We start from the raw sequence: 26,753 nt of genomic DNA on the forward strand, positions 1-26,753 counted from the left end.
GATTTTTATCCTTTCCCCTGATTCCTGCTTGGTAAATATTATCACAGTGCTACAAGCCTCGAGGTATTCCACTATGTGCTCCTGCATACCTAATCACTGCATAGAAAGTCTCATTCTGGACAACTTTTAAGTTTTTTTGACACAGAAGCAAAGTTGTGTTTATTTAGCAAAGCAGGGAAATGTCATAATATAACCTTGAAACTCCACAAACTCCCCAAACTACTATTTGCAAGGATTGTAATGCTTTATGAATAGGATTTATAGTCTTTAAAACACTCAGAAAAAGTAAACTATAGGACTAAACTTTAATTCTATCTATAAGATGTGTATTGAATTTATTACTTGGCTCATTATTCTCTATTACATTATGCTGACACATTGTTAACGAAATGTAAATCCCTTCATCATAAATCATCTGTTTGGAAGGACACAGTGTGCTACCTGACCAAATTTACTTCTAGTTTTTCTCTGGGTTGAAATCAGGCATGAAGGCCTAAGAAATTAGAATTAGAATACTGTTAAAGACCCCAAAAGACTCTGAATCTTAGAAGTTAAAACTCAATGAAATCTTCAGTTTATTATCAGCATTGAAAAGATTGTGGAAGTTATCCTACTGAACACTTTGGGTTGGAAACATTATGTGTGAACAATACAGTCTACGCTTCAAGAGCCTTTCCATACTGCATTTTTTCCCATGCAGTAGCTCATGGGAAAAAAATGCCTGGCCAATCATTGAGAGCACACACAGTACAGTACATGGATTTAGTTTTGAATTGGCCAGCATTTTCTTTAATTTTAGTTTTTAAAATTCAGTTCCCTTAACAGATTTTTAGGCTTTCATTAGCTGGAAGCCATAATGAACTAAAACAAGAAAAACGATCTAAATATGTCATTTTGTGTTTCTCATCTTCATAATATTTGGGCTTCACTTTTGAAATTAAATCTGCTGACCTTCTAATGTATTAAAATGCATAAAATTGTCTCAGGTTAAGTTTTATTCATGCAGTTTTTAAGATGGCCAGACACTAAATGTGCATCGCCTCAATATATAGACAAGATCAAAAGATTGAGCTTCTATGTGTTTTTTTTTCTCTCTCTATCTGGCTGGATCAGATAATATCTACAACAAACGTGCAACCAGTTACGTGTTTTAAAGATTATTGCAGTCATGCGTGGCGCAATTGTGAACAAGTGCAGTTTATATTCAAGAACTCAACAGACGGGTCAGGAATAAAGTGGAGAAGAAGTTTATAGCAGCGTTGGGTTGTAAACAATATCCTAAGCTTTGGACACCAATGGTTCAATCCATCATCTGAAATGAAAAGAGTATGGCATGTTACAGTTTCCAAAATAAGACTATTCACCTAAACTGACAGTTTTGACCAAAAGAACAATAACCAGAGAAGCATGATAACTCTGAAAAACCTGAGGTGAAATACAGAGGAGGAAAATCTGCTGACAGGACAACTATTGTTCATCCTCTCCATAGATTTGTTCCTTAAGAAACTGAGGCAAGAGGAAAGTTGCTTTATTTCAGCAACTTTCCTCTGCATTCAGCAGCTGTGGTAGAAAAACTAAAACTGGAAATCACACTGAACACATCATCTGCCCAGTGAAACATGGGGGTGGCAACATAATGTTGTGGGGAAGTTCGTCAGGACAGACAGGAAGGACATGAAGAGGAAGATTGTGTAAAAGAACACCTGTTGGAGGCTGCAAAAGACTTAAACTTGGGGCATAGGTTGAAATCAGATTACAGCTTGCTATAAAAAGTGTCAACTAAAAGTTTAGAGAACATAAATGCATGCAAAATGTTCTTAAGCTAGTGACTGGACACTTCAAACTGTGGAAAACTTAAAGTATACTTTTGCAAAACATTGGTATTCATACTCAGATGTGGAACTCAAATTATGAGAGACCCTTACCTGATCACTTCTCTAGATATAACTCTGTACTAACAGACCTGTACACTAACTTAAGTGAATAGTGATGAAATCATCAAAAAGCCTGTGGATGCCTATCTTTTTTTCATCTGGCTGTTAGAAGAGGTAGAGAAATATTTTATAATCGGGGCATACTTTTTTCTCAAAGTTATTAAACTTTCATAGTTCAAGAACAAACTACTCTACTTTTGGAAATATACTGTAAGTTAGAACTTAGTTGGTATAGTTTTCCCTTATAGTCAGTTCTTGTGTTGCATATACAGAGTACCAACATTATATGCTTGCATTCTTTGCCTTTTAATATTTCATTTCAGTTTGATATTTTCCACATCTATTAGCCTGAATTATTTTATCTGCATAGCCTCCATTTGATGTTCAGCACCTAAAAAGTTTGTTTTTTTTACACGGATTTTTGGCACTAACCTTCTATGCAGGCCAGCCTTACCAAATACATTGACAAGCAGCTGAACTATGGTAATCTAATTAGATTGTTTTGCCGGACAGTCATGGCTAGTGATCTTCTCTCATCTCCATCACTATTTTATAAATTCAGTTTCTCTAGATCTGTATCAAGGTACATTTGAGGAAGCACATTTTGAAGGTCGCAGAAGCAGGAAAAACAAAGTCCCTCAACTCTTGACGATTTTCTGAGAAACTGTTGTACAGACGTCAGGTGCTGGCACAAAGGCCGCCACTGCCTCGGGAAAGCTTTTCACCTTGAAAATTCTCAGCCATCGTTTTCAATTTTACACTACATTTCATTTCACATTTAGACATTTATATTGTATATTACCCTTAGCTCACAGTGTCTGAGTGCTACCTGTGTAACATTACCCCCAGGGTAGAGAGCTGCTCTGTGCTCATGACAACCAGCCAAAATTCCCATGGGACATGTTTTAAACTTAGCTTGGCTCCATTCTAACCCACATGTTCACCAACCTCGCAGGGGAGAAAGGACTCCAGATGGCCCGCACGTCTGTGCCATCCAAGCTGAAGTTAACACTCGTACTCGTCCAAGCCAAGGCGTCAGGAGTGACATAGTTTGTTCTGCCATTCAGGCAAGAGAAAAGCCAGTTTTTTTCTGAGAGGGAGCCGCAGTGGAGGAACAATAACAGCTATGGGACAAATGGTAAACAAGTTATGTCGAGTTTGTTTCATTTTATGGTGCTTTTGAGATCAGAAGGCTCAGTGCCTTTCAGAGGTACTTATCCTTTTATACATTAAACAACAACATTCAGTGTATTTTACTGGTATTTTATGTGAAGGACCAGAACAAGTGTGAAATTGTAAAGTCGAAGGAAGTGGACAGATATTGTTCAAATTGTTGTATGCACATTTGTAATCAGTGAACCTGAGTCGTACTATGTAACTACCTCTTGACAGTTGTTAGTCAAGAGGTAGTCAGGATTTTTCATTAGTCTTCTTCAGATTTGAACATCTAGAGACAAAAGTCTAGAGACAAGCTCAGACTGAAGTGGACGGAGAGTCCAAAAATCTTATTGGGATTTTGGACTGGAATTATGCTGTACCACTCTTAAAAAAAACAACTTTTGCTTGCAGTGATTTAGTTAATCTCCAATGTGAAATTTTATAATTTCTTCTCATTCTCTATCTGGCATCATTCAAAATTTAGTCAAACACAGTAAAAAAGAAATCAAACTCTTTCTTGTAATTTTTAGCCTCACAAACATGCTTGCATTCTGAAAGATTAACTGTTCACAAAAGAGCGTTAAATTTAATGGTGCATTTAAAATTCTTTAACCTTACAACTTAAATACATAAATGTTCTAATCCAATGCATTTTTAAAAGGATGAGCTATGAATTTAGCAAACCCCAAAGCCTGCAAATATATTTTTAGTAGTTTTAGGATTGTAAAATCCATCAAAATTAGTTCATCCAAGCAACTCTTTGTTCATTGCAAAACTGCATTGGAGTTTTGAGCAACCTCCGATGCAGTTTTGTGATGTTGCTCAAAACTGCATCAGCGGAAGAATTCTGACAAAAGAAACTCAATTAGAACCCTACCCAGAAAAAAATTTCAAATTCTTGTTTCAGCATTAGTATTAGATACTTTTCTGAATAGCGTCTGGATACAATTCCAGAGGTATCCCTCAGCTGCCTTGTAATTTCTCCTTGTGTATGTTATCTCAAGCTCTTTTCTATGTAATAACAAGTTCCCCAGCTTTGATGCTCTTTAAATGGCACTGGCTGGATGAGTGGTCACAGATATGGAGTGAAAACCACACGGACTGCGTAATGACAACGTCTGAGGATTCGATAAAGCCTTTTCTCCCGGGCACTACAGCCACCCTTGTGGAAAATGTGATTACGCTTCTCCACAGGAGGCGCAGTTGGAAGATATTTTTGCGGCTGGGAAGAAACCTGGTTTTGTCCTTGAAACTTATGTTTTGGTCTGCCTCAAACACTGACACTGTCGTGTGTAACAACCGAATGTGTCTCCAAAAATAAAGTTCATAAATATTTCATTCCTGCTAAATCTAGCTGAGTACTAAACATACTTTCTTTTTGGTTTGGTTGGTTTTTTGCTTCAAATTACGCCAAAGTCTTGAATAACAAAGAAAGCCACTAGATTTGTCACTAGTTGCTTTTTTGAAGAAAAAAAAAGAAAAAAGTCAAGACGGGTCTGTAGTGGGTATGTTGACAACCATGCTCTGCTACAAACAATATTGCTTACCTTTTGTAACCCTACCATGTATATTTTAAGGACTTGGTCGTGATATAAGTGATGTATCTGGAATCTTCCAGTTAGCTTTCTGGGTGCTTTTCAGAACTTTAATGATATTTTACTTGCTATTTTCCTAGATTTTACGGGTTCCTTTCTTTGAACTCACACAGGACTTTACGTCAATTACTTAGTACTTTTATCAAGTCGCTTTCCCAAAACTTACTGGATACTGAGGTGCCGGACTGTATATGATGTAAGATGTAATGGGTCCTAAAGTTTTCCTGAAACTTACATGTTATGTTCTGAAAAGTTAGTGGGTTCCCTCAGGCTACTATATACTTTATTACTGTATTTTGTTCATAATATATTAGAATGTTATCGGACGTTAATTTCTGTCATTCAACTTAATTAGTGAAACCTATTTTAAACAGTGAATACTCACAAAACAAACAGAGCTTTTCATTAAATTTAAACTAAATTCATCAAGCTTAATGGAAGTAATGCTTGGCATACATCATTGTCTGAAAACAACCTGAGTAATACATCACTTTCATGTTTTCAAATGGACTTAATGATTCTGTAATTTATTAAGTTACATGTAGTTTATTGTTCGGGACACAACCATTTTTAAAACATAAATCTACAAGTTGACACAAATATAAGAAATATTTTTCATTTCATTATAGAAACAGCTTGCCTCCTTTGCAACTCTACAGTAGCTCAACCATCTTCCACACAGGCTGTCACACAAAGCCTGTGTGAAAGTTTATCTGTGCTAAGGATAAACGAAGGATATATTGTTGTGCATCCTGAGCCAATGACCATCATTCTCTTCTGGTTCCTCTGAACCTTTCAGGTTTACAAGCTGCAAATTGTAGCCTGGACAACAGGTTCATATCTGTAAATTAAACTCTGCAAAATCCAAATGATGGTGCCCGACAGGAGTGAACAGATTTTAAATGCATTGCGAATGTGATTAATAGTCTTGTTGTGTTGTAATAAAACTGTGCTCTCCTGGCGTCTTTGAAAGTCTCAATTCCCACACTCATTTTGCAAGCCTGAATGTGCATTGCAGCAGGTTAATGTGCAAAGCAGCAGCTTTAAATGGAATCTCAATGAAGGCAGGGAATGATAATGTGTTGTTTGCAATCTGTGACTGTTAATCTGTAGAGGATAATGATAACTCCATAAAAAAAGGGGGATTTAAAATAATCAGCATTAAACACATCACCTTCCTCAATCATTGCAGTTTGTATATTTAAATTAGAATAACATTTACACATATTTTTAGGGAAAGGTGTGTCTCATCATGTAATAAAAATGAAAATCTATATTAATTTGTTAAATACATCAGTGTTGCTGATCAGATTGCTGATCTGCATCTTTGAGTCTGTTGTACACAAAGACTAAAGTGGCGGATTTACATTTAGATAACTTTTTAACTACTGAGACCTGCAGTTACAGTATTTATATATTCTTACCCATTTTTGCAAGATGCTAATGTTTCATCATAGATGTTTATGTCAAAATGACTAACTTTAACTTTCAAACTTAGTTTTGTTCTACACAAGAGTAGATTGAGAGAAAGCTCAGGTTTGTTTTCCAGTCATAAAAGTGTTTCTTTAAGGTGGGCTTTGCAGGACATTTAATAAGAAGAAAATATTCATATTTAAACATTAAATATAAATGCTTCAACATAAAATTTGCTCTCATTATATTGTTGATATATTACATTTTAGGTTTATAAATTCATTAAAATTTTCCAGAATTAAAGATTTGCTTTCATGTATTAAAATGCATGTACTGTTATATAGTATTATGTGAACTGAATATCTGTTTGCTTTTTTATTTTTCTACCCATCAGTCAATTCTGATTCACTATTATTTTATTCATCTATTCATTTGATCTTTTTTACTTTACAAACTAGCTCTTTTTTCTGTTATTCCATATTTTATTTATTTATTTTTTTTTACCGTAGTTATTTTTCTGACTTAGCTATGAAATTATCTGCTTACCTTTAACTTATTTTTTAAGTATTTATATATGCTTAGATTGTTTGTTCTTACATCTTTTAAATAGTTAGGTTTTTCCCATTGTGTTTTTTGGTGGTTTTTTTATACCTCAATTATGGATTGATTGATATATTAATTGATTGATATAACTTGGTCATTTTGGCCTTTTAGTTTGATTTGATAAGAAGTGGAAGGTAAAGTTCAGTCAGGGCTGCCTGAAACTAAAGCCAGAAACTAAAGTAAACTTTATTTAGCTGTCAAAGAACTGTATGGTGACGTTCTAGCAAGGTTTTCACCCATCAGGCTGACATCCAGTGCTGGACCGCAAGGGCAAAATTGAGGGTGAACACAAAAGCAATGAACTGGAAAGCAACACCAGGGGCAGAACAATGCGAGAGTCTAGATGTCTATGAACGCCATTGGTTCAAGTATCAGCATTGATAGAATTGGCTGGATCATGTGGTTCAGTGAAACCAGACCTCATGAGCCCCAAGAGGAAATAATCATCGTTACAGCTAGAGAACAAAACCAAAGGACAGCATATTTCCTCTGTTAGCTTCTGCAGATAAACATATCATAAGTGCATGATCTTTGTGAGCCGTGTCATTGATGGTTCCTCACACATGAAGCAGAACTCAGATGTCCTCGCTGACATGCGTGCGTCTGCACCCACATTCTCACTCCCACACAATCTCCCAATGCAAACACGTAATGCAGCGCCCCTGCTGCGTGTTTAGAAAGGAAAACAGCTTGTAGGGATGACTGGCCACGAAAAATCAGAGCACAAAGAGACAAATAATGCTCGTCAAGTCATTGCAGAGATTATAATGTCACTTGGGAGCCAAAGCCCAGCATAAACACCCCGCTGTGCAAAATTTCAATAATTTTTCCTTACAGCAATATTATCCCCCTCTTTCTCTCCTTTCACCCTGCTTTTATTTGAGAAGCACATAATTCACTCCAAATCATAGCTCTGCTGTCTGAATTTTTAAAGGGTTTTGTAGCTTAGCGGTGAGATTTGCCCTCGGCGGAGATGTGTAATCACCCCTGTTTTGTTTAGGATGTAGAGGAGATAGTTTTCTAACTGTGTCAGAAATAAAGAATTATGAACAGTCACAAAGGTCAAATGTGTAAAACATCAAGCGATTTGTTAATGCATAAAGGCTGATTTAGTATTCACCTGCTAAGGAACAGCACTTGACCTTTTCATTTTTAACACCTTTTCCACAGACATGTTCATGCAAAAGCGATGTGTGGGACGTAGACTTTGAGCGCCATTTTCTTTTATCTCCTCTCTGTAGGCTGAGTGTTCCTCCAGCTTTCTGAGAGTGAATGTGTGGCCTGGAGAATTTTCTGAGGGACCATATGGCACAATACACCACAATATAGGTAAGGTTGGCTTTTGTCACAGCGTGAAGCCTGACATCGCTATTGTATCAAAAGCTCAGAATCTTAAGGTCATAATGTGGAACTTTCTGATCTGGTTTCTGGATTTATTCTTGCTTTTTCTCAAGAGGAAGAAGTTAACAAAATAAAAAAAAGTCACACTATTTACTAAGCAAAGATTAAGCCAAAATGGAAAAAAAAATCTATGTGGGAAATTCAACAGTTCATACAACCACCTCTAGCTGGTGGTTGTATGAACTAGCTGCAATTCCTATTGCAGCTAGAGGTAATTGTTTTAAGTGTTAATTCATTGTGAAGGATACCATTTTACAATGTTCCTTCAGCTCATTTAGGTTTCCCAGATAGTAACTCCTACATTGCTCTCTTAAAGTTAACCTAACCATTTCAGTCAGGTACAGTTTTCAACTTCTGTTGTAGATTTTCTTCTTCAATTTGGATCAGTGTCTAGTTGAATGAGCTTCCGCTGCCAGACATATGGCTTCACACTGAACTATAGGATACTTTGGTTTACAGAGAACCTCACGTTCAACTCAAACCTATCAACAGAACAGTTCTTTTGTAAACACACAAAGGTGAGCCTTTGTCTGAGCTCCCTTTCAAAAACAGATGTCATCTAAATCCAAGAGTTTCCAAAAGGATTTGTATAAGTAGCTATTAACTACTATATGCCAGCAGCTGCAAAACAAGATCAAATCATCACTCCTCCACCACCATGCCTGACAGTTTGTGTGAAGTGTGTGCTGAAATACTGTGCTTGGTTTTATCCAAGCATGCTTCTTACTGCCACAAATCTCTAATTTGTTCTCGTCCTAATGACATTGTTCCAGAGTGGCTAACCTTAACCCAAGTCAAAAACAAGCCGTTTTAGTCTTAGAGAAAATGCAAGAACTTAATCTGAGATTTACATGGCCTTACTTGGAATTTGCTACAAATTTCTACATCTGGGAAACTTTTTCAGTTGGGAATAATCTATGTGTATAGTGATTGACTTTAAATTGCCTGAACATGACCTCATGACACTTGACTGATGGGCAACAACAATTGCTTTGCTAAAGTAATTGCTAATGTCTTTCCCTCTGGTTCCAAACAGCAAACTCAGAAAAAATCCTGCTTTTAGAGGAGCTTCCCCTTACAACCTATTGGAGCAGCAATTGGATTTAGTTTTTTTTTTTCTTTCACGTTTTTTTCTGTTGCGTCTTGTAAACTGATTTAGAATAATGATGTGTTTTCAATCTTGATTACGTCTGGACACAGTGTTTTTTTAAAGAGACGATACAAAAAGTCTCAAAAAAATGTGTAAAAGTTGTATATAATGTAATCCTTCTCATTTCTGCATTACATTGATGTCGTGAACTCAAGGAGCTAACCAGGCTATCAACACCTCCTACACATGTGAATGCTTGCACATTATAAGCACAATTATTTTTAAATGAAGCATTCCTCATTTCTTTTTTTCTCATGAACCATTTGCCGAGTATTTTCCCCCAACTGATCACAGTAATGATGCATGTAAATGTTTTATCTCTGCTCTAGCTGAGACTTTCTTTGTGGGCTATAGCTAGAGGGGTTTTTGTTACTAACTTCGCATGGAGACATCAGCCATTTTTTTTTACCCCAACACAAGTCATTTTTTCATCATTATTTCTGTTCGGTTTCAGAAGAAAACATTTGGATAATATCTTCATGGACTCTGCTGTGAGCTTAAAAAAATGAAGATGTACTTTTCTCCCTCAAATGAATAATATGCTAAGCACAAACTGAATGTGTGCAAAGTTAATATATGGGTATTTATAGTGCAAGGCTGGTAATGTCAATGGAAATAACATTCGTATGTATTACAGTATTCAAGTGAATGTTTTACTCTGCTGGTGAAATCTTCAGAGTCTGAGATATTGCAAACAATCTCTTATTGGGTGATGCAATGTTGAAATCTCCTGTTGTGTTAATTGAAACGCTGTCATCTCAGGTAAGTTCCAACTTCGAAGGTAAATAGAACGGAGCATTAATTTCACCAAGACACACCTGAAATATACTCAAACATCAGCCAAGAATAGCTTTTTTAGTTACAAATATCTTGTCCGGTGTTTGCAAATTGTTCAGATATAGATCCCAAATTTACATGTCAAATCCATCTCCCCGTTTTTTTTTTTTTTTTGTTGAACTATAACACACAGGTACACGCAAACCTCTTGTTAGGTACATTTGACTATTTTCCTCAGCAGAAATCCAAAAGGAAATAATAAAGTGTCCTATCTATCTATATTCTAAGCTTGTAGGCAATTAGATTTTTTTGCTTTCGAACTACAGTGATGCCTTGTTTTTTTAAATAGACAAAGCATCCCTGACACATTGTCAAGCTTAAGGTTACTGCAAAAGTAAACATCAGACACATATATTGAAATACAAATTGAGCTCCAGGTAAAAAAATAAAAGCAATCTGTAGTATAAAACTTGCATTTAAATCAAGGTTGATTATGTAAGTAAGAATGGATGGAGCCATTTACGTATTGATTTTAACATTGTTTAGGAATAGGAGCCAACAATATAGTTAGATCGTAACATAACAAAGAAAGCCAATCAAAAGAGAAACTAGCAAAACTAATAGTGCTCCATGAATGGTCATTGCAAACTGCTACTTCCATAGATAAGCCTGTTTGGATGTGCAGTCAGAGCCAGGAATGGTGGGAATGTGATGTGATGCACTTGAGTAACACAGACTTCTTTCACAAGTTCAAAATTATAATTTTCAGCCATTGTTTACATTTGGATTTACCATGTTTGGCTTATGGCGGTGTAGAAATATGATGAACATCTCATATAAATTTCATAAAAGTCGGATCAATGGGGTGCTGTGGTGGCGCAGGGGCAAAGCATGACCCACGTTGAGGCCTTAGTCCTTGTAGCGGTGGTCGTAGGTTCGATTCCCGGCCTGGCGACGTTTGCCGCATGTCTTCCCCCTCTCTGATTACCCTGTTTCCTGTCAAACTACTTTCAAATAAAGGCCACTAGAGCCAACAAAACCTTTTAAAAAAAAAAAGTCGGATCAAATGCTACATGACCGTTCTAACTACAAATCCTTTGAAAACAATCAAATATGTATCGAATTTAGCAACACATGAAAGTGGCACAAATCGTATTTTTTGTGTGGTGAACAGATCGGAAATGGGCCTTTCAGACGGCCGTGAAAAAGTTGCATTTAGGTCACATATGGACTAAAAAAAGTGGATTTGGGTCGCATTTGCCTACTGTGTAAATGTGGACTATGTCAAAGTCTATGTTCACTGGGAACAGATGCTGTTCTTTCAGCAGCAGTTGCATGACGTGTTTGAGTCTTGGTTTCTGGGCTGTTCCTGAACATCTTAAACAGTTTTCATTTCAATTTGAATGAATTCTACCAATTCTGCCAAGAAATTTGGCAAAATATACAATCACAAGAAGGATTCAGCGAAGAAACATGCAGCTTTCTAAGTGACATTTGACTGAACATCAGTAGGGATGTATGGATATATGAGAACCTGTGTGTACAATGTTGTCCCTGTGTGGAGTAGAAAAAGAAAAAATTCCATTGCTGATATTGGCAAAACATTTCATCCCTGAAAAATAACAGTTTAAATAAAAAAAATCCTAAAACTATCATAAACATTACCCCTTTTTGATTGTATATAAACATTTCGATGCAGCATCAAATGTCTTCTAATCAAGAAACATTTTTTTAAAATGTCTCTGCCAACAGTCGGATGAGGTTACAATTTTGCAGTTAAAGCTAAATGAGAGCCAAGATTTATTGGATTGGACAGTTTCCTGGGAAATCTTGAGCTAACCAGCAGCTACAGCAGATTGTGAAGAATGCGGGTAAAGTGTCTTGTTGCTTCAGAACGATGCTTCATCTGTTAATGATGATGTCTCTGTTGTAAAGCAAGTGTCAGTTCTGAGTTGCGGTGAAAGCTGTCCTACTTTCTTCATGCACACTTTGCATCATGATGGATTTAATGTGATCAAGAGTAAGCACACTCTTTTGATGCTTTGTGCCTGTTCTCTCCAGAGGAGAGAGGGGAGAACTCATTAGATTTATAGAGGATGTGCAAAATAAACTTTTTTCTTGTCTGCATTCAAGTTTTTCATGAGCTTAGTAAATCCTGTATCAAAACAAATCAATGCTTAAATGTAGGCTGCAGGGGGGTTATAATGATTCAAGTGAGAGTGAACAGCAATGGAAGAGAGTCTTGTTGTTTTGGGGTTTTACTGACACAAAAATATGACGAATTCAAGAGTAGAAGAAGTACATTTAGTGTTATGTTAGTATATAGATGTAACTGTCTGGCAAAAAAATATGTATATAAATCATGTGGATATTTCATACAGATGCTCTGCTATGAAGTGCGGTAGCCTATAAAGTTTAATTTTCCTATTGAATTTCCATTAAAGGCTCTTTTATGTGTGAAGTTTTTATTAATCTCCCCCTGACTAACAGAGGATTCAGATGCTTAGGGAAAAGCAAACCAAAAAAGATTTTGAGATAGCACACTGATTGAAAGCCTGTTAAATCATTTTTGACTTATTGCAAGGAAATCCAACAAGCTTCCACTCAATAAAGGAATAACTCCTCTCGTTGCAACGTCTTGGGAAATCCATCATGTATTGTTTCAATTAGTTCCCCCTTTCAATGTGTGATTCCACCAGTTTGACGTCTTAATAAAAGTACTTTGCACATTTTGTGTAGATGGTTTCACATTGCTGGAGCAATTCTTCAGTCAGATAATTTGCACCTTCAAATTTTCACCTAGCTTTGTTCTCACATGCTCCTTTTTTTGTTTGTTTGTTCTTTTTTTTTTGTATGACTGTGAAAGTTGGAGTAATTTGTCTGAGTAGCCTTCAGGGAAGCTGAATCTTTTCTGGTTTGTACATTAGGATGTCTTTCAGTTTCATTTATTTGCAGTCTGGCCCTTTGGGGTGTATCCTTCACCAGTACACCAGATAGTTTGTTTATCCAGGTTTATTAATGTGCACCAGTTGGTTTGTTATCAAAGTTGTAGGAACCACCTCATGTTCAACTTCCCTCTTTTCCCTGTCTTCCTTGATTTCCTCAAGGAATAAAGGAAGATTTTTTTTTATTTTTCTTTAAGTAATTTCTTTTTTTCTCCCTTGTGACAAAGAAGCTCTTAAAAATAAGTCAGAGTTTAAAATGGCAGAAGAATTTACCATTACGATGATAAAGCTCGTCTTTCACATGTTTAACGTTTATTTAAAATAAAGAGCTAAAACTGAACTTACGGTGTGTATCAACTGGAACTGAATAGGACAGATTTTCTAGACACCTAGAATGACAGAATGAAAAGTTATTCTCACATTCATCTCTGTGTAGCCGTTTGTGTATATCCTTAGCGTCTTACAATTGTGATCTCAAGGAAGATTTGAACAGTTTTTAATATATGATGTATTATTGTAGGTTTTTCTTGCATGCAAATGTTTTAAAATCACTCGTGTCTACTGTCTGTATAGATGGGGTGATTCAGAATAAAATTAAAAGATTTGAAGCCATTTGGTTTAGAGTTTGAAAACTGCTGTGACACACTTGGTGCGAATGCACCCTCTGTGTTTGTGTCTTGCAGTCGAGCTTTCACATGCATGGGCCGGAAGAAGAGAGGCAGGTGTGAATTCAGGAGGGAAGGGCCTTGGTGGTGGAGATGAGGGGGTGAAAGAGCTGATCAGGAAATGGTGTAGGGAAATCTAATTTATTTTTCATACGCTGCTGAGACGGAATGTCATATATCACACTAAGCTGCAATTTTGTGCCAGCGCCAGGCTCACAAAAGATGAAAGAATAGTGATCAAACATACAGAGAAGGGAACCGTCTATTGGAGTTGCTATGGGAGCTACTTTCACAGAGAACAATATAAAATGTGTTGAATTAGTCATCCAGTATACTGTCACCATTGGTTTTCAGTGAGCTACAACTCACTTCAAATGTCTAATAGTGTTAGACAGTTAAAGTGCTGTTGAGTGATTCACCATATCATTGAGAATGAATGAGTATTGCTCAGAATCCATTTACTGATATATTTACAGAAAGACTAAATGGTAATTAACTGAGCAATTGATTTAATGATTGTGATTTATATTAAATACAGAAAATAAATATATATATATTGTAAACCTATCATATATATATATATATATTTTTTTTTTCAAAACAAATACCTACATTTTAAAAAAGTCTCATCTTTTGTGGAAAACCAATCTGGTATTTTACTGTGGACATACACTTCAAAAAGGCAAGCTAATGTGACTAATTTATTAGCTAGTTTCATAGTTCACACATGTTGTTTTACAAAAGTGAACAAATTTTAGAGAAATTTTTATATTTTAATCTTTAAGATCGTCTTGAGATTAAAACACTTTTTAAAAGAAGATTGTATGGGTATTATTCTTGTGAGAATTAGCCATATCTGCTAGCTAATTTGTTATTTAGCTTCTTTACATGAGTCTCATTGTGACAGTTTTTACATATTTGTAAATACATGAATACATTTCAAGGAAAATCAGATTAAATTTTTCCAATTGTTTAAAACACGGTTTGATTTTTGAAAATATCTGGTGGACAACGTATTGGTTAGCTTATTTGTAGCTAAGCTAGTTCACAATAATCTATGTTGACCTCAATGAGGAAGCAAAAAATACTGCAAAGTATTGAAATCATTTATAGTGAGCCATCTTCGTTTTTCTTGTACATTATGATCGACATGTTAGGTGAGGTGATTAAAGGAATTTCATTGTTTTTTGTGCTTTACTTAATATTTGTTTAGTTTTTCCTACTTTTCCCTTTAAATACTAATCATCAAATACTCAGTTGTGAGTTGCTCAAATCTAAGTATTGTTTTTAAAGGTTCAAATAAAGGTGGTTTAAAAAATAAACAGATGCCAAACTGTATCAATTTGTAGTTAATTTTAATTACTGTTGCATTTCCATATGTTACATAAATTTCCATTTTTTTATCCAATATCCATTCATTAGTATACTCAATACAAATGGAAAGGTTATGGATTATAGATAACAGCTTTAATTCATAGTAGCTCTAGTGAGAAAGACATTAAATATCTTAGCTTGTTTAGCCTATATGTCTGAGAGTACTGCTGGTCCTCCACCTTTATTTCCCAAGGATTTAGTTCATTTTTAAAAACTTACAGCATATTCCTTGATGTCTTGAAATACTTAGTAAGTAGACAAGTTACAGGAATCCCCTTTTTTATGTATTATTTCAGGTTTTCATTGGTTTCCAAACAAACAAAACAATTTTTTTAAAAAAATCACAAAACCTAATGGACAGCTCAAGACAGAATAAGTCACCTTTTAAATCACAATTTTTTTAATGATTCCCTTTTATGTCTTGTTGCCCCCCCCCCCCTTTCTTTTGATGTGTTCTTGCTCATTTAGGTCCTCTAGCATAAAACACACACACACAAAAAAGATACCACAACACTTACCTTGTTAACAACAAAACTACCAAGGTATTTTACACTCATGTCAAACCAAATAGACTGCTGGTCAGAAACTCAATTTGGAGTATTAAGATACATACATACTCATTCTCTTAATTATGGTTTGATTTATTTATTCATTCAATGAGCTTGTCATCCACTCAATACATGAGGCTTTAAAGCCTTTTCATGGTTTTGCTTTGAGATTTCCCACTGTCGTCTTACATGCTATAGAAATCAACTTATTAGGGTATCCATATCAGACTCAGAGGCTCGTTCTGCTTCAGTGGCGCCATGGAAAATGCTCTGATCTTTTCAGTGTTCCTTCTAACGATTTTCAATGGAGATGCTGAGCTCCATTTTAAGGAATTCAGTCCAATCAGAGCAAAATGTGTTCTTTTAAAAAGAGCATTTGTACATTCAAATTTTACTGTTCATTGCCCTTTTCAGTTTGTGTTTGTTTCCACAAAGGTGTCTTAGTAGTTTTAAAAGTCACTGCAAGTCAAATATCTTTAATGGAGCACATTATGGCACTTCGTAGCCACTTTCTTAAAAATGAAAATCACTTTGTTCTTACTTTTACATATACTAACTAATTTTCAAGGAGATTTGCTATAAAACAATTATTTCCAGTTAGCTTACATTAGTCCATTTCTTAAGAATATGACAGTATGAATTAAACAAAGAAATTTCATTTAAAATCATTTTTTTAGGTCACCCAAAAGCCTTGATTCTTAACTTTCACAGAATAAGCAGTTCTCATTGGTTTTCTTTTCACTTCTCGTCAAAGACAAAGGCTCACTTCTGTTAGCCTTCTTCTTTGTCATCACTGGTTCCTGTGTTAACCTTGAGAGATTATTTAATTTTATTGAAATATGAAATCTTCTATTCGTCTGCCAATATCCTGTTAGAGCTCCAGTCCTTTGCCACCACAAACCATGACATGCACAGAGCATGTCATGTCCTGGAAGCGGTGATAGAGATTCTTGTTTTGATTTCATTTTACACATCTTGCATTTCTCACACCTTTTTGACATTTTGTAGTTTAAAGTAATCCACTGTTGTAATCAAACAAGCCTCTCTTTAAATCATTGTGGATTATAGAGTACATGGTGCAGGTATTTTGCAATCACTCCTACACAATGTTTTCTCATTACACATTACTTGATCAAAAGGTAACAATATACATTATGTTTTCCTTCCTGTTCTGAAGTAAATGTTTTTTTCATTTTTGGGGAGAAATCACAAGCCCAGTTTTACTTGGAGGCATTGAATCCTTTTTAGCAGAATAACAGAGATGAATACATAATCATGTCTATTTCTCTGATTTAATTGCTTATTAGCTTTTAAATTGCTTTGTGCTTTCATTATGTGATTTCACCGGATAATAATTAATCAATTTTAGTCCGGAGATGAAACTCCCCCTCCAGCAAAGCCCTTCAGATATGAAACACCCGAAAAAACTAGGCCACTCCTGACGCTCTGCTGCACACACCCGATGCGCAATTTTTGAGGAAGAGCAAGAGGGGAATTGGTCTGCACTGAATCCACACAACTTTTCATACAATTTGGTGTGACAAACCTGTGGAGCTGAACTAATGCTATTTAAAAGGCTGCAGAGGCAGTCTTTTGCAGCCATGTGCTTTTGTCTGATGTGTTTTTCTCGCTGTGGAAAGGAGGGAAAGTCTGAATGCAGAACTTGGTCTTACTCAGAAAGAGAACGGCTTTTGTGATGCCGCCTATGGAAATCTCACCTGCAGGAACACATCCATAATCCTGTTGTCTATTGGCTAAACTTTTTCTTCCTCTTCTGCACAGCATCATTCTTCACCTGTCTTCCTGACGTCCTCTTTGCTCAGCGGTTTTGACTTCATTTCAGTATCATGCAAGGCAGATAGAAACCCTTAGGTTGAGTTTGTTAACATTGCCCTATGTTGCATCAGTAGCCTGTCCCAGAAAGATCCTTTTTTTCATCCTCTGAAACATTTTTCCAGCAAAAATAAGCACTTTAATAAGTACACACCTGAAATGACAGAGAAGAGCATACCATCATCCAAAAAAATTAGGTACACCCCACAAGTCTACAGCCTGTAGAGCCACCTTTATCTGCAATACCTTGCAACTGTCATTTGTTCTATGGCTAAATCAGCCTCTCATATTCTTTTTTACAACATTTCTACAGTAGAGGTAGCAACGTAGAGGTGGCTCTCTTGAGGCAGTGTGTCCTTAAGGCACATTGCCCTGCATGTTTTACGTGTTTCCCTGCTTCAGCCTAAGTGATTTCCATTGACAGGTGTTTGATGAATCAGGCGCAGTAAAGCAGGGAAACATCACAAAAATGAAGTGCAGTGTGCCTTGTGGAACAGGGTTTGGAAACCCTGTCTTAGGTACACAAAAGCATTTTTTATTGTATTAAAATCTACATTTTGATTGGACCCTTGCATCACCTTGATTTGTTTCAGGGTATTCTGCAAAAGATTTGCTGTTTATGACCCAGTTTCATTTCTTTGGTATAAGAGTCACATGAGTTATCCACCAACAATTCCTACCCAATTGTTGGTGGCAACAATTGCTTCTCCAATGTGCTTGCCTTTGTTTTAACACAAACTGTTTTGCTACAGAGCAACTGTCTGCTAGCAGTTATGCTTTGGGGAGCAGCAGATGGTTTCTACTTTCCACTAGTGGCAACTGTAGCAACATCCTCTTGAAGTTTGACTTGAGATCATTTCAACTAGTGAACACTTGATTCTAGTGTATTATTACTTTTTAACTTTGATGTCACTGAACATGCTCCAGAATTAGTCATTAATGGAAATGCAAGACCAAAGTCATATTCACATTATGTTCTAAGCTGATGAGATGATGCAGAGAACAAGAGAGAAAGATTGGTGTGCTCTTGTTAAGATTAATTCACCTGTTTTTTTGCTTTCACTGAATTATCTATACTATTATATTGGCAGGACAGAGCAGAAATCCATAAAAACAAAAAACAAAAAAAAATAACATTGCTACGGAATAAGTTATCAATGATCAAAAAATTTATATCTAGGATGATAAAGACTGATGATAAATCCTGACTTTGATAAAAATGTAGAACAAGGCTAATAAGAGCTTTGACATTTACAGTTAGTTTTAAGGTGTGCTTACAATATTGGATGTCTGATTTCAGTGTATGCAAGATGTTTATCTGAGAATCCTGCCTTGTCAAAAAAAGCAGGTAGCCGCCAACATGGATCCATAAATTGATTTTTGGAGGTTGTCTACTCACTCCTCCTCCCTGACACTCACTCTTTGGCTGCTATATTTAATCAATATGCTTTGCTTTAGCCATTCAGATGTGCCTATGGTCCCCCTAAAGCAATGAGGCTAAAGCTGAACCTTTTTATGTGTAAACATTAACATCACAGACGAGTTGTGACTCAAATATTTTCTGGACCGTCTCCATTTTGCCTTCAAAGTCCTCAGATGTAAACAACATGAAAAGAAATAAATGAAATTCAACATTTTATTAATGCATCTTGAAATAACTAAAAACTAGGCATTTTTTGTGTAAATCTAAGGAATGACAACGATTGTACTCAGGTTCAAAGACTCAGGTTCAAAGATACATTTCCCAACAGAGAATGCTGCAAATTTGTTGGCACCAAATAAATTACTGATAACATTTTGTGACAGTAAAAGCCTTCTTAAAACATAGCTTTAAGAGAGTTAGATTAAATTAAAATAGGTTTAGACACAACACCACCAAAGAATAATACTGAGTGGTGATTTAGATCTTTAGATTAGGGGCTGGTAAGTGAGTTCCAGTTTCAAGGGATCAAATTTCTCAGACTCTTTGGGAAAATTTGCTCTAAGCTTTTCAGAAAGTTTCCTCGGATTGACGGTTGCATCTCAGATAAGGAGAAGGAATGTGGATTTTGTTCATGCTGTGGAACAGTGGACTAGATCCTTCACCTTGCTAGACGGTTCCGAAGGTTTGGGGTTTGGTTGTCATGTTTACGTGTTTTGTGGATCTGACGAAGGCCTACCATAGTGTCTCCTGGGGAATTATTTGCCTTTTTAACCGTTTTTTCTGCTTTTGGTTTCATGGGAACATTTATGCATATCAATATTTATCAGTAAATGTTTTTATCAAGTTCAGTGCAGGTACTGCAACTAGTCACATTTTAATCAAAAGCTATACAGTATATCCGCAAAATAAGCAACATTTTCAATTCAAAAATGTCTTGCCGCTAAATTATTGAATAAATAAACATATGAGTTCAAAAACAAGGGTATTTATTGTTTTTAATCAGTTAGGTTATTCAACCATCAAATTGGTCCAGAGTACTATTATACACATTCAGTTTTCAAATAGCTCAAGAACTCCTAGTCATTCATGTAACCTTTTTGAAAAAAATTAATATTTCTTTAATGATTTAGACTGTGGACACTAACATTAGGGCCTTAACATACTTCATGCGAAGTGCCAGAAAATTTAGTCATTCTGTTCATAGAGGCAATCACCTGCCGAACTATTAAGACACAAATAACTTTGAGGAACATTTCTGTGAAGCGACCAGGAATTATGTAAATTTGTGCGATTCTTCACTAAATAAATATCCTACAATATGACTGATGAATGATTAATAACTCCTGGACTGCAATTATAACATTTGTTGATGGAGGAGACTGTCTGCAGAAAAGTATGGGACTATCTGTGACCATTTCCTAAATTTAAACAGAATGCATACAGGGAACTTGTGCGGGTAGTGGCGTATATTTAAGCTGGAGGGATGTCGCCCAGGTGGTCAGCGCCATTGTGCAAAAGGTGTGTGCAACGAACATGTCAAAACCACATGACTGCACATCACCTGTTTGGCTTTGGATGAGGTATGTCGGGGCCTTCAGTGTTCGAGAGATTTGTGCTTGAGCAACATGTTATGAGACTGTAAATTTAGACTTGTATAGCTGTGGTGGTAGACTAACATTTAAGCACAAATGACCCCTAGTAGGCCACACAAAGTAGTAGTGACCCTAATAGCTCCATCAATGATCTTGACAGTCCGGTTAGTGTGATTGTTTAACAGTCTGAAGCTTCTAACCTATTATAACAATTGGAAAAGCCTTTTGGGCAAACGAAGTGGAATGTCTAAAAGAAACAAAGCAAGTCCTATTGCCTTTAATGCAAGCACTTAAAATATGTAAAATTCCATTATCGTATATGTAACTGTCATTTTATGCCTTTTTTGAATTGTCAAGAGACTGGGAGATGCTTCTACATTATTTACAGACACGGAGTGGAAAATAAGTATAGTGCACACAGACTTTCTTTGCTTTCCTACTTTGGAATTGCCCTAGCTCTGAATAGCTGGTTGCTTAACTTAGGTGTTTGAAATTCTTGCTGATTCTCCAAACTGGGCTGAGTTCAACTATTGTACTAACTAGCTGTTGTTAACTAATGTAGGGAGGTCTGCTTCCCATAATCAAAATTATGCTAATTAAAGCTCAAGATTGTATTGAGCTTGCATTATTATTTTTATAATATGCAAGTGTCTGTCAAAATAAACATGCATGTCTGATATGGTATGGGTCACAGTTGCTGTTAAGAAGTGAAGCTTCTGAGCATGTTGTATATTATTGAAGATGCTCTATGGTATATTCTTTCAGTTTTGTCCGGCCTATTTAGGCCACTGTGGATCAGGCATGCTCAGTCCAAACTGCTGGTACTTAATTGGTTGGGGATCTGGGGAGTTTGGAGACCAGGTCAGAACCTTGGACCTTCCGGTACATCCCTGGAGCTTTTACTGAGCAGCTTTTTCTGGTTGGTGGGGGTGTATTGACCCTGGAAGAAGCAGTTTGAACACAACATTGTAAGAAAATGTTTCTCTCTCTGCCTTCCAGTGGCTCCGGTTTTGTGCTTAACCTGCACAAGTTGGCATTTTTCCAATTCAGGTGAAAGATTAATTGTTTTACAATATAATGTTGATGAAGCTTTTGCCTGCAGTGATCGATTTTGGAGATATTAGGGAGCTTAGATGGATCAGAGGCAATCAGAACACCACAGCTGAGCTTTAGTGTGCTACTTCAGTGGCGTCTGCATGCACAGAAGAGGTCCACTGAGCACTATAAATTACTAGTGTTGTAAGCGCCTCTGCTGATTGGAGATCTTTCCCTTGTTGTTGGGACAGTTTTAGGACAAAGAGAGGCAGCAGCATTTGCTCTGCGAAAAGGCTGTTTGTTGTGCCGAACATGCTGGAAAGAGCATCTCACATCAAAGGGAACATTTAGTATCTCCAAATCGCTGCCTGCTTTAATCATACAATTCATTGTGTTCTTCCATTATCATTTATTATTTCTGAATCTAATTAAGCAGCGAGCCTTATCAGCCTTTGAAAGTACATCACATATTGAGTGGGAAACAAAAGTTAATCCTGTTATTGTAGCTGGAATATTGGCTGACTCAATCACATGCGGATTATTTGTATTTGATATGAGGCTTCTCTGCCGGTTCGCCTGCAGAACATATTACAAACATTGTGCATTCTGTCCACAAGCAATGTCGTACATAAGACCTATTTGTTTGACAAAAAGCTGGTTCATTGGTTCTGGATATCTTAACCTTGTGTTTTGAGCATATCTCTCTCTAAAGACTCCTGCCTGTCAGCCATTTTCCAAACAGACTAGCACTCCTCTCTGTATGACAGACCTTATTTAAAATCTACTTGTGTCTCATTCAGGAAGCCTAAGCTCTTTAACACCTGCAGTATAAATTATATAACAGTTCCCCATATGGACAGACTTCTGCATAAACAGACACGTTTTGCTTGCACGAGCATTAGGACGACACAAATGGAGACTAATCAGCCGATATCATTTCTGTCACCCTCAGTCTATGGCGCGAGTGGGGTTAAATTTATGCTTGCTTAAACTTGTCGGTGTTTGTTTTCTCCTTGCTGCAGTGGCAGATGGGTTGGGTTTTACTGCATTAGAGGTTTTAATGCTGGGTAAAGTTTGAATTGCAGATGGCTGCATTAATTCTGCTTGCAAACATTCTCCTGCTGATTGTCTTGTCATCTCAGCTTTGCTTGCATCGTCTTAGGGCTTCGGCCAAATGAACCCAGCTCCCAGCCAGGTTAAATTAGATGCAATGGTAAACATATTCTGCTCATGTATTGGTGGAATTATTGTGAAAAAGATCAGTTTTCTGCCTTCTGAAGATAATGTAAAAAGTATAATTTCTGGAGGCATTTAACCTAAGAACACTTATTTCTTAAAGAGTGGATATTGTGTTTTTTTTCCAGGCACATAGTGCCATTATATGGGCCAGCCAAGTAATTATGTTACCTTCAGATGTTCTGAAAATTCTGTATATATATAAAAAATAATAATAATTAAAATAAATTGGACTTTGTATCACTGTCATATATGATACCTTAAAATTGGCTTTGGTCTCTTTAAGAGCCTCTTACTCCCTCTTCAGCACATCACCATGACAACGCTTTTCCATGCCGTCCATTTATGCCATTTACAACCATTCTTAGGACCTAAGCAGGCTCACATTTCCACCATGTGTTTGCTTATTGATGCTGCCGCTTGTCTGGTGCAACTAAGTGTGGAAGGGCTAGAGTGAGGTGCTTTGTAGGCCAAGAGCCCTACTCAGGACTGAAGCTTAATGTCAGTTTTGGATAAATAGGCAGTGCATTGTATGAGCAAACATTAAGGGAATGATATAAAACTCAGGTCTGTTTTGCATTACAACTCTCCCATCTCACCTTTAAATGTACATTTATAAAACCTTTAAATGCCAAAAAGTATTTTTTTAAATTCATCACTTTAATTGAAAGACAACTATTATATTTTTTATTATATATCATTTTATTTTGGTTCATGGAATTTATTTCACAATTCCATGTTCAAGTTTATCCATGTTACAATTTCCTAGCTTTTTCCATACCATTTGTTTATTTAACAGGGATACCGTACAGCCTTGTCAAAGTATTTTCAGGTTTCATTTTAAGTCACATAATAAGGCAAGTCATTCAGTTGTAATTTCAAATCAGAGTTGAAATCTTCCAATTAGTGTTTTTTATATTGTAAAAACAAGTTAGAAACATTAAAATAATTCCATTATCAAAATTTCACATTATTGCAGGACTGTGTAGCACGCATACAATTGGCAAACTTCATGACACTTATCCATGAAGCAGCATGTAGAATAGTCAGCTGCCTTTGCGCTATTACACTCTGGATGTTTGCTCATGTTAAGTTCCTGATTGTAGCCCAACTTTCAGATCACCTCCTGGATTCACTTGAGCATTTGATCCAGTTGTTCTAAGAGGTAATTTGTGTCTTATTTTATAAACCCAGTAAAAGTCTGGAAAGGCTCCAATATAAAAAAAAATACTAAGCTGTCGGATGTCTTCTTTGCCCAAAACCTCTTCAACACGTTTCCAACTATTAATTACCTTTAACAGTTACCATTTAGATCCAAGATAAACTACAAAAATTCTTCATCTCGCCTCTAGAAGCCTTCATTGCCTTCTGCCTCAGCATGTCTGACCTCTTTCACCCCATCATTCTATCCCAGAACCTCAGTTCCTCTGTTGTGCCACTACAAACCTAAATGATGTTTTCATACAGTGCTCAGGGACCTTTCTGACACCCTCTCCCATGTTCCCATCTCTCTATCTTTCTGTTTGACTAAAATGTGCTCCTTGCACACCCTGCTAACTCCCTGTTTGTTTGGAGGACGACTGGCACTGGTAATCAGCTTTTGCTGGCAGCCGGAAAAGAAGTTAAGGCAGTGAGCAGCTGCCAGTAGTCATGCGAGTACGGCAGCGCGTCCATCTGTGTGTGTACATCTAAACACCGCCACATATCGTCGTCCTTAAGCAGAGCGCACAAGAAATGTGAAGTAAAATTGAATTTCGAGGCTGTCAACCGACGCACTTTCAGCAGCCTGTCAAAATCTAATCACAGATGGCTTCATCAGATAGTGTCTCTCACACTGGTGAAAGGGTTTCTGCCTTCCACGTGTAAAATTTAGAAAGCTTCCTCCCACAGTAAAGACAGCCTGAAGGTTTTTTGCATACAGTATCTGCATGAGTGCTGCATGCCGAAGCTGTAACAAGGAAGATGGATGGAACTTGTTACTCACAAGTGATTTACATCTTTTTTTTTTTTTTTACTGTTGGCAAAGAGTTGCAGAGGGAACCTACAGATATGACTTGTTTCTTCCCTTTTCACGGTCACACATCAAACTGTCAGAAGACATCCAAAGTTGTCTTCCTTTGGTCTTTAGCCTCTCATGCACAGCAGGGGGGAAGAAGAGATCGGTCTCTGACACCAGTTTTTCCCTATGCTACTACACTCATCCCTCCTCCCCCGCATGGTGATCTACTTCTGCTGAATGTTCCTAGGCTATTCATCTCTTTCTTCCTCTTCCTCCCCACCCCTTCCTCTCTACTGTATCTGCCTCCCCACTGCAACGGCTTCATGTTGTGGTGCACCTTCGGGCTGTGTGTGGGATGGTGTTGTGGGCTGGCATCTGGCAGCCTCTGATAAGAGAGCAAGGGAGCCGGTGCTATTCCTTCTGAGATGTGTTTTAAATTATTTTTTAAGAGTATTGGCCAAGGTTTTTCTCTGTGTCTGAAGGGCATTGTCTACTAAATACTTCAAGTGACCAAATAGGCGCTCCAATGAGAATTGTCTGTATTTCTGAGATTGTCTTCTACACTGCGACAAAACTTAAGACATCCAAATACTGATTCTACCTAAAGAAAATGGCACATAAGTCCACAGAGTAAGAGAAAATTCTCACTCAACTTATTGTCAGGAGTCGTTTTATTTTATTTTATTTTATTTATTTATTTATTTATTTATTTATTTTTTGTTAATACTGAGACTTGGAAGCCCCACAAACAAACAAGTCACATGTTTTTAATCCTGAAAATGTTCCATTTTATCTGCCAACTTCCAGCTCCACAAGCCTTGCAGATGTCAGATAAATAGATGAGTGAAAGATCTGTTAATAATTAGATTTGGCTGCAAAGAAACTTTTTTCCTTTGAATCCTGGCAGAGTACTAGATTATTCCGTAATGTGAATACTTCCATTTGTTGGATGTCTAAAATGGTTTCTTTTTTGGTTGGTCACCCCACTACTCAGTGCATGGACATGCAAAGCTAGATTCAATGTGAACAGTGACACTGGTGTTCCAGGTTTCTGGGGTGGTCTGCGACATTCATACCAACTTTATTTCATTTGAGGGTTAAAATCTAGCTCAGGTGGACAAATCTTGGAGATAACTTGGTACTGCAACAGGATATTGATCACAAACACACTCTAAATCTGGCTTTAGAGTAGATAGAGTGGTGGATACTAAACCCCAAACTCATGTGTTTCAGATTTTGACCAGAACATTATTGCAGGACTGTGTAACACGTATACAATTGGCAAACTTCCACAATAATTTTGTAGTGCAGCTCATGCATAATCAAGACATACTTACGTTTCCACTTCTTATTTTAAATACACCAAAACATAAAACCATAAATACTAATGCAAAAGTTGATACTGTAGTAGCTGATGTCCATATTGGACCCTGCAACATAACCAGTTGTGCATTGATAGTCAAAATTTGTTTCAAAAAGAGACATGACAGGGTTTCCCCCAGTGTATTATAGGCCTGGCGGCCCGCCATGCTTTACTAGCCCCACCGCCAGGCTAAGCCTTTATGTTTTTAGGAAAATAATAATAATTTTTTTTAAATCCTTATATTTTACCCTAACCCCCTACCTTAACCCCCCGACCACTGGGCTTAGCAAGTTTTCTGGGAGTAACCCTGCATGAGCATATCAGTTTAGATATTTACAAACAAAACACAGCATATTTTTAGTCTTTCATGACTTAACTAATGGTGAGTCTCTGCTGTGTTGTGCTGTCAGCTACATTTTCTCTTGTTCAAAGCACAAGAGGTAGTCAAATAGATTTACTAAAACCGTGTGTCCCCTTTGAGGTACAGTAATCTATATTGTTCACCTTGGATAAACCTACCGAATAACACCGGTCCTTTGTTATTCCAATTATGTCACATTGTGGTGTTCATTAGGTGTGTACAAAATGCCCCTTAATATGTTTTAAACAGCTTGTTTTTAATATTTAACTACAATGGTTAGGTTCGTCTTATTTTTTATTGTGATATCAGAAACTGAAATTTGTATTACATATTCATTACACAAACAGC

At 36.7% G+C, this 26,753-nt stretch overlaps 1 protein-coding gene across 1 annotated transcript in view; it reads left to right on the forward strand.

The window, feature by feature from the left end:
- Window positions 1–26,753, forward strand: part of LOC102230895 (leucine-rich repeat and fibronectin type-III domain-containing protein 2) — a 135,006-nt gene that overhangs the window by 77,519 nt on the left and 30,734 nt on the right. Inside the window, exon 5 of the mRNA XM_023353261.1 lies at window positions 7,945–8,032. The gene's annotated coding sequence lies outside the window, so the exon portion shown is untranslated. The remainder of the gene's footprint in view (window positions 1–7,944; window positions 8,033–26,753) is intronic.

Source organism: Xiphophorus maculatus, chromosome 19 (genome assembly GCF_002775205.1).
Source record: "Xiphophorus maculatus strain JP 163 A chromosome 19, X_maculatus-5.0-male, whole genome shotgun sequence".
In the NCBI taxonomy this organism is placed as follows: domain Eukaryota; kingdom Metazoa; phylum Chordata; class Actinopteri; order Cyprinodontiformes; family Poeciliidae; genus Xiphophorus; species Xiphophorus maculatus.